Source organism: Syngnathus scovelli, unplaced genomic scaffold (genome assembly GCF_024217435.2).
Source record: "Syngnathus scovelli strain Florida unplaced genomic scaffold, RoL_Ssco_1.2 HiC_scaffold_27, whole genome shotgun sequence".
NCBI classification, from domain to species: domain Eukaryota; kingdom Metazoa; phylum Chordata; class Actinopteri; order Syngnathiformes; family Syngnathidae; genus Syngnathus; species Syngnathus scovelli.
In genome coordinates, this window is record NW_026061362.1 from 1,223,959 (window position 1) to 1,232,314 (window position 8,356).

An 8,356-nucleotide genomic window follows, 5' to 3' on the forward strand; every position below is an offset into this window, starting at 1 on the left:
GACAGCTGCCACTTGTTGGGAACCTTTAAATGTTTAGTCTTATCAACGAATGTGTTTCAGAGGCCAGATTTAAAACGTGGCTTCTGGTTTTCGTGAACCAAACCCATTAAAAAAAGTGAAAGAATGAAACAGTTCTTAATAGGAGAAGCCTGGTTAGCTCAGGTGGTAGAGCATGCAAGTCTTAATCTCAGGGTTGTGGGTTCTATCCCCATATTGGGCAGCCCACACTTGTCGGGAACCTTTGATTCTTTAGTCTTATCAATAGATGTGTTTCAGAGGCCACACTTAAAACATTTCTCTATTTCCCCTAACCCATTCAAAAAAAATGAAAAAATGAAACAATTCCAAGGTCGAAAAGCCTGGTTAGCTCAGTGGGGAGAACATGCGACTCTTAAACTCAGGGCCGTGGGTTCGGTTCCCACATTGGGCATCCTTGCTTGTTGGGAACCGTTAAACAGTCTTATCAAGGCCACACTGAAAACATGGAGTATTTCACATGGCGATGTGGCCTAATGGATAAGGCACCTGACTTCGGATCAGACGATCCCTTTCATAGTCAATTTAACGTGTCATGCTTTGAAATCAAAAACTTGACTTCAGTCTGAACCAACTCTTGACTGATTGATTGAACTTTATTCATCCCACAGCAGGGAAATTCACTTGTCACAGCAGCGCATATCAGTGCAATAATAATACGAGTGCAAGAATAAAACAAGTGCCAGAATTACAAAAAAGGGTAAATAACAGACAAGGATAAACACAAGTGCTGCTAGTAGAGACGAAACACATTCATTTTATCAGGCGGCATGCATGTTGTAAAGTCTGACAGCAGAGGGAATGAAGGACCTGAGGAACCGTTCCTTCCTACACCGAGGGTGCAAAAGTCTGCCGCTAAAGGAGCTGCTCAGGAACCGCACACTCTCATGGAGGTGGTGAGAGGTGTTGTCCATGATGGATTTAAGCTTAATCAACGTCCTCCTCTCACCCACAACCTCAATGGAGTCCAGGGGACAGCCCAGAACAGAGCTCGCTCTTCTGAGCATCTTATTCAGTCCCCCCCTGTCCCGGTCACTACTGCCCCCACCCCAGCAGACCACAGCGTAGATGATGGCCGAGGCCACCATAGAGTCATAGCAGGTCCGGAGGAGAGCCCTGCACACACCGAAGGACCTCAGTCTCCTCAGCAGATGGAGGCGACTCTGGCCCTTTTTGTACAGGATATGGGTGTGATCAGTCCAGTCCAGTCCAGTTTGTTGTTAAGGCGAACACCCAGGAATTTGTAGTTCTCCACTACCTCACTGTCCGATCCCTGGATGTTCATTGGAGTGAAGATGGGTGCTGTCCTCCCGAAGCTCACAATCAACCCCTTCGTCTTGCTGGTGTTGTTCACCTGATGCTGGTTGAGCTCACACCAGCTGACAAAGTCCTTGATGACCAACCTATATTCCAGATCGTTCCCCTCTGCGACATTTCAAACAATGGCCATGTCGTCGGAGAACTTCTGGATTTGGCAGTGTGCGGTGTCGTGGGTAAAGTCTGACGTGAACAGGGTGAAAAGGAAAGGAGCACCCTACCCTGGGGGACACCAGTGCTGCAGTGCACCACGTCGGACTCACTGCGATGTAACCTCACAAACTGCGGCCGGTCGGTGAGGAAGTCCGTTGTCCATGCAGTCAGGCACTGGTCCACACCCGCCTTCTCCATCTTCACCCTAAGCAGTGACGGCTGGATGGTGTTAAAAGCGCTGAAGAAAACAAAGAACATGATCTTCCCAGTGCTCCTGTTGTCCTCCAGGTGAAGCAGTGTTCTGTGCAGTAAATAAATCAATGCATTGTCCACCCCAACACCAGGCAGGTAAGCAAACTGCAGGGGGTCCAGCTGCGCTCCCACTAGTGAACGCAGGTGACCCAGGATGATCCTCTTCATAGTCTTCATCAGGTGGGAAGTCAAGGCAATAGGCCTGAAGTGGTTAGGCTCCTTGGGGCATGGCACCTTTGGTACAGGGACCACGCAGGAGGTCTTCCACAGTACTGGGACCTTGTTCAGGCTCAGGCTTAGGTTGAACAGGTACCTGACCACACCACTCAGCTGGTCCGCACAATCCCTGAGCAGTCTCGGCCAGATGCCGTCTGGGCCCGGGGTCTTCCCTGCTTTGATCTTTCTGAAGTGAACCTGAAGATCTGTAAAGAAGAGGGGGATGTCGGAAGACCGGGGTGATGGAGTGGAGACAGGAGACAGAAGAGTGACTCCGGGGGAGGGGGTTGGTGAGCTGGCGGGGGGGCTGGAGTGTCGAAGGTGGTAGAAAAAGATGCGGAGCGAGGTGAAGGGGTGGGGGGGAGGCGGAATCAAATCTGTTGAAGAACAGATTGAGTTCATGCACCTGTTGGATTTTGTCCACAATTTAGGGAGCGCACTATCTGCGCCTCACGGCAAAAGTCATTGCCAATCACCAGTTATCCAATTTACTCACTGTGTGCTCGTTTGATTTCTTCAGATTTAGGAAAATGCTAAGACACTGAAGCAGAAATTAGACTTACACAGGTTGGTTGAGTTCAATCACAATTCTTGTTCAGAAAGCTCTGTCTTCAGGAAAGTACAATACAGCGCTGGGCCTTTCAAGAGCGCAAAGTCTCCATTCAGAAAAGGCCACCTTCAAGGTTCTTTGGTCAGCTTATATTCAGTCGGCCAGTGTGGGCCGAGTTTGATGGGTGATGAGTCTTTGGGGTGGGGCAAGTTCACAGGAGAGTTTGATTCCATGGGAGTGGATGCTGGTTCGGTGAGAGCTGGTTCCGTGGGGTTGGGTGCTGATTATGGGAGATTCGATTTGTGGGGGCTGTTGTTGTCCTTTCCGTCTTTCAGCCTTGACGATCGTCTTTGGCTTGGCTGTCTCCCTCTGGCACCTGCTGGTTTTATCTCCAAGTGACCTTCCTGTAAACATTCTTGCACATATACTGTTCCACCTCATCCATTCATCATTCTTTCAATTTTGTCATTTTGTACGAAATTATGTGAGCTTTTGGCTGTGACATCATCTACCTATTTATTAATGTTCCCTGACCATGCAAAGTTTGTACTCACCACTTACCATGTTTTTGTTTGTTTGTTCTTTTGATCTCCATGTACTTGCTTACGTCATCATATTCTTAGTTTAATCATGCTTTCAACCATATCTTTTCTTTGTTAGGCAAAATATTTCCCTCTGTCCAGAACGTTCAGTAGTAATCGAAAACTGGTGTCTAGAATTAGTCAAAACATAAGATACAATCAAGTACTGAACATTTTTAGACGACTTTGGCAGTGTCCGTGATTTAGAAAATCATCAGGCATGCATTGAACAGTTCCTTAAGGGTCATTAAGCTATTCAGGCAATATATCAAAAAACATTTGTTATTTCAAAGTGCTCAGAAATATATATATCAGATCATAAAGTTATAAAAACCTTTCTCATTACCACTTATCAAAAATGTCTAGTTATGTCTTCTTTATTGATTTGGTGTGTAGGTATAATTATATGTTTAAAATGTTTCTTTTATTTATTTAATATGTGAATATACTTGTCTGCTTATGTACTTTATTCAATGAGGTTTGAGCCAGAGCTGTGGACTCGGTCGGATTTTTGCACCGAGTCCGGCCTCTTGACCACCGAGTCCGAGTCCGGGTCCCAGTCCGGCTGTCAATTTTTTCCGTTAATTCATGTGACTGCTTCGTCTTTAGTCAAGGCTAATTTAGATCAAAATCTATCAGAACGAACGCAACTGCTTTCACACTGGCTGGTTCGGCTTATATAGGATCCCTTGCTGAGAGGGCGGACGTAAAAGTGAGGCGACGTTCCAATCGGACGTCGGATCGATAACATTTTCCCTGCCCCACCGGAGTTGTGCTAGTTCATAACGTAGATCACTCGAGGCATAGTCATAAATGTACGGTTGACAATTTAACCGATAGAAGTGGATACATTGGAACATAACCTACACTCTAATATATTATTTGACATGGTATTAAATGCGTGGCTTTACAAAAATGGTCATTGAAGCCCACCCTTAGCCCTGAGTGCCATTGGCATGAGGCAAAACGCTTGAAAACACTCTTGCCCAATTAAATAACCATTCTGAAACACGGGACATGTAAGATAATATTTTTTAATCATTAATTACACCATTATAGCTCAGACATTTATCTAAACACAAATAATTAGTGACGACCCCACAACTATCGAAACACATCAATGATATAAGCTGGGTGACATAATCGTCCTTGACATTGGTACATAATGTAAACATTAGCCTAAGTGCAACTCAACGTGGCCGCATTGATCGTAAGCAGGGCTGTGGACAGTATTCCTACTCGCATTCTGAGCAGCATGATGAAAATAAAATTGAACGTGATTTTTTTATTGTCGGACTCGGTGGACTCGGTCAAAATCAGCACCGAGTCTGAGTCCGAGTCCGGCAAAAATGACAGAGTCCGACCGAGTCCGAGTCCCCGAGTCAGAGTCCAAGTCCAGGAATATAGGTACGTTTTGTGTGCCAAATCTTCATTACAGCCAATAGCAGATTTCTGATTAAAGGTACAAAAAGAAAAGCAATGACTATGTGTGTCCGCTGGTTCTTCTCTGCAACACAGGAAGTTTGCATTCACTACAGTTGTGCCCATCGGCAAAAGGCAGCCCCCAACTACCACATGAGTAGCCGACAGGCCTGTTCTAAAACAACTCACTGATGAGGACGTATTATTTTCAAGGAATGTTCTAGAAGTAATCGTTGTTAAAAAAAAAAACACATGATGGTGGTTCTTGGAGATCACTGTTTATATATACACACACAAATATATATATTGAGTCTAGGGAGACAAATACACCGCAAACTGTGGGTAGGTGTCAGGTGATGAGCCACAGAAAAAAATCACAGTTGCCACAGAAAGATGACAAGCCTCATTTTGAAGCAGAGCTAAACATCAGGGATGAGAACGGCAAATGAAAAAAAACACTGATATATTGATCAAAACCAGAGCACATTTCTTGGCTTGCTTATCCGAGTCGACAGCATAGACATGGAGACTTTCAAGGCAAGTTACCCCAAGTTGCGCAGCGGTCTGGGTTAGCTACAACAAACATACACCATAAAGGTCAAGCCAGGTGCCGTGCCATATTCAGTAAAAAAAACCAGGAGGATTCCACTACCACTGGTGGGTGAAGTCAAGAGAGAGCTCCAGCGCATGGAAGCTCTGGGCGTCATTAGTCGGGTGAAGGAGCCAACTGATTGGTGTGCCGGCATGGTGGTCGTGCCCCAAAAGGACAAAAGCAGCATTTGAAGACCTAAAGAAAGCTCTGTCCTCTCCTCCGGTGCTGGCTATGTATGACCCGGGCAGAGACACCAAAGTATCTGCTGATGCATCATCATATGGGTTGGGGGGCGTAATTCTTCAGAAATGAGGGGAAGGATGGAAGCCTGTGTCTTACGCATCACGGTCACTCACTCCAACTGAGCAACGATACACACAGGTGGAGAAGGAAGCTCTGGGCCTCACATGGGCCTCATATGGGCCTGTGAACGGTTTCGGGATTTCCTCATTGGAAAGGAGTTTTGCCTGGAGACCGACCATAAACCCCTTCTCATCCTGCTTGGAGCCCAAGCACTGGATCTTTTGCCACAGAGAATCCAGGGTTTCAGGATGAGGGTGATGCGCTACTCATACTCCATCGTGCACGTACCAGGAAAGTCGCTTTGGACAGCAGACACACTTTCACGTGCAACCTGTAAAATGACGCATGTCCACTGATGACCAGGAGCTGATGGAGAGCACAAACATATTTGTGGACTGTGTCACTGAGAGTCTACCTGTCAGCTCATCATATACAGAAAACCTGAAAGAGCAGTTGAAAGCCGACAGTGTCTGCTCGCGTGTCATGACCATGTGCATGGAAGGATGGCCAGCACATGCAAAACAGGAACCAGCGCTAAAAAATGACTGGCCGGAGCGAGCCACATTAACAGTGAAAGATGCTAAAGGACACACGACTGGTAATACCTTCCGCAATGAGGAATGACGTGCTGTTCAAATTACACGAAGGACACTTAGGTGTCCTGGAATGTAAATCACGTGCACGTCAATCTGTGTGGTGGCCGGGACTCAGCCAGCAAGTGAACAAAATGGTACTGAACTGCAGGACATGCATACAAGAGCGACACAACCCAAAAGAGGCACTCGTGCCATCAGGGTGCCCTGAAAGACCTTGGCAAAAGTTAGGAACAGACCTTTCTACACAAGAGGCAGAATAATCCTCTAAGGCAGTGGTTCTTAACCTTTTTGGAGGTACCGAACCCCATCAGGTCCATATGTGCATTCAACAAACCCCTCTTTGGGGGGCGAGTTAAACGAACCCCATCAGTTTCATGTGCACATTCACCGAACCCCTCTATATAGGGGGGGATGACATACCAGCAAATCAGTGTGACTTCTGCTGTTGCCTTTGCAAGAACAGTTCAGATATGCGTTATCACGAATTTACACGATATTCAGGTGTGTTCAGCCATCCGTGGGCGGGGGGGGGGGGGGGTGGGGGGTTAGCGGGGCGGGGGCGGGGCAATGACATACCAGCTCTGCCGAACCCCTGAAGCCGACTCACCTAACGCCTAGGGTTCGATCGAACCCAGGTTAAGAACCACTGCTCTAAGGTCTGACGAGACAAAGGCAGTCTACCCTATGATCCCTGGAAAAAGGGAGATGTGGTATTATCGTATGTTGAAACTATAATATTATATAGTTTGTTATTGGAGGTCTCAAATAATGTTGACAGTTGGGGGCTCTGTGGTGCGCCAGGGGCATTGTACTGCTATGTAAGACATGAGTGGGGAGAAAATAAAAAGTTGCTGAATAAAGAAGTTGCATTCGTGTTCATCTCTACTCCGTATAAACACAACAGTCGTGGACTGCGTTCGCGCTCTCCCCTGGTCTTTCTGATTAAAACAAAAATCACACGCAGTCGTACGTACATGGAGTTTAGGTCTGCGGTGCTGTGACACACTGAATGCTTTTGAGCATGTTATTAACTGTACTATGGAACTGTGCATTTGCTTGCTAAACTGTATTAACCAAATTAGTCAATGCAAAATAATATGGAATTACCACGTTCCTGACTCGTCATATGATATGAACGTATCAAAACCTTTTTGTCGGCTGTAGGTCTGTCTTTTTAAGAATACGCCCGATTGTTGTTCCTCATACATCTCAGTATAGATTTCTAGAAAACAACATTTACTTTCTAAAGTAAATTGACAGATTTATATTCAAATGTCAAATATCGAACGCCACCATCACAGTGGAGGTAAATTACACTCCAAACCATGCCAGCAACGAGAAAAGCCTCAATTATTTGCGACACGAGAGATATAGAGCACTTCTGAAATTTGAGAAATCATTTGAGAAATTACGATCGTATTTTGTTTCCCGATTTGAATAAAGTTATGAAATCACACGTTTTCAAATAAAACACAGAGATGGGATCATTTCCCATTCTCTCATACCAAAAGTACACATACCAAGACATACAACTGTTTTTACCTTCAATACTCATAATAGACGCCCAATCGATAGGTGACGCTGTTTGAAAGAAGGTTTGATCAGGTACCTACAATCCTGTGCGCCAAAGATGTTTAAAGTAAAAAAGACATTAATGAAAACAAAATACTTGTTTAAACCTTCTATTTAGGTTGAGTCCTTGTAAGTATAGTAAATCTATCAACGTCTATTGTTTGTATTAGAAGGACTGGTTGCTACAATTTGAGTGTGAGACCGCCTGTGAATTTGGTGAGACCAGCAGTGACGTGGCCCGTTTTGACCCAGATTATCAGATCTCTCTTTCTTTTCAGATGGAATAAATCTTTCGCCTTTTACTAAAGATTTCCGTGGGGAGGAACAATAAGAGTCTATCTCTACCCATTCTCACCAACGGTTTGTTAGAATAGGCCTCTTTGGCACCACTTTTATGGTTAAAATTCTCTCTTCTATGATCAGCTCTCTTAATCCCTCAAACCCAAGAACCGAGACTACACTTGATTTTAGCCAAAAGGCCGAGAAGCGATGGAGTATGCGAGTGACGGACTCACTTACAGGCTTCCCCGTCTACCCATTCTCAGCAACGGTTTGTTAGAATAGGCCTCTTTGGCACATGTGATTAGCTGGGTAGCTTGAGCTATGCCGTTATATCGCTGCAACCCTTCTCTTGCTTTATTAGCTTTCTCTTCTCTATGACACCCTTTGCACATATGTAGAAGTCGCTCTCAGTTAAGACTACAAGGTCACACGTCATCACACAGGCTAGGCAGAGTCGCCTCCTTGCAGAAAGGCGGCCCAGAGT

General features: G+C 45.5%; 1 non-coding gene across 1 annotated transcript; it reads left to right on the forward strand.

Annotated features, from left to right (window-relative positions):
* Nucleotides 1–7,850: 7,850 nt before the first annotated feature.
* Nucleotides 7,851–7,960, forward strand: LOC125993249 (U5 spliceosomal RNA). The gene has a single exon (XR_007490079.1). It is a non-coding gene; the product is annotated as a U5 spliceosomal RNA (small nuclear RNA).
* The last annotated feature ends 396 nt before the right edge of the window (nucleotides 7,961–8,356 follow it).